The sequence below is a fragment of the Austrofundulus limnaeus genome, unplaced genomic scaffold, assembly GCF_001266775.1.
Source record: "Austrofundulus limnaeus strain Quisiro unplaced genomic scaffold, Austrofundulus_limnaeus-1.0 Scaffold2787, whole genome shotgun sequence".
NCBI classification, from domain to species: Eukaryota; Metazoa; Chordata; class Actinopteri; order Cyprinodontiformes; family Rivulidae; genus Austrofundulus; species Austrofundulus limnaeus.
In genome coordinates, this window is record NW_013955189.1 from 7,083 (window position 1) to 7,875 (window position 793).

Genomic DNA, 793 nt, shown 5'->3' on the forward strand with positions numbered 1-793 from the left:
CTGTCCTGTGACGTCACAGAGCAGGGTCTCTGTTTGAGCTGCTAAACTCAGATTTTCCATCTCCAGCGTCGACTGCTTCACACGTGTGTGACGTGTGTCAAATGCTCCAAACACTTCAAAAGSTGCTGCTCTAGACACCTCAGCACTTCCTGACACGTGTGTCCACCATAGTCTTTGCATGTAAACCTGACACTCAAAACAGGTTCAGTGTGAATGCAGCATGACCATCAGGGTCATTTTTATTTGGACAACAGCAACAATAATCTGAGCTTCTGTCTGATGTTTGCTTCTCCTGTTTGATTTAGAATCCATTATAAAACCAAACAACAAAACATGTAAGAGGAGTGGCTTTTTATTAGCTTCAAGCCTTCACCCTTTTATTCACAGCAGCTTGAAACTTTTCTTTTAAAATTTGCCAACAAGAACATTTGCCTTACATGACAGTGTTTTTATATGCAGTTTGAGAAAGTAAACACTTCTTCTAATTAAAGCTGCATGAATGAAAAGCWGACAAATGTGTGCATGTGACACATCAGGCCACTGGGTGGTGCTGTTCGTCCAATCAGATGAACTAATCCCTTTTTTCTGAAAGTTTTCTTTCTAACTCTGGACATCATTGATCAGCAGGAACTGTTAAATACCTGGACCTGTATTTAGAAAACTTCTTAGATTTTTAGACTYAAGTACTGAAAATGTCTTAGATTTGCTCCTACTCTCAGACTTAAGTGTCAGTGTCAGTTATCAAAAGTCTTCAGTCTAAGAATCAGTGTTACTCTGAAGAAAAGTTCAGACT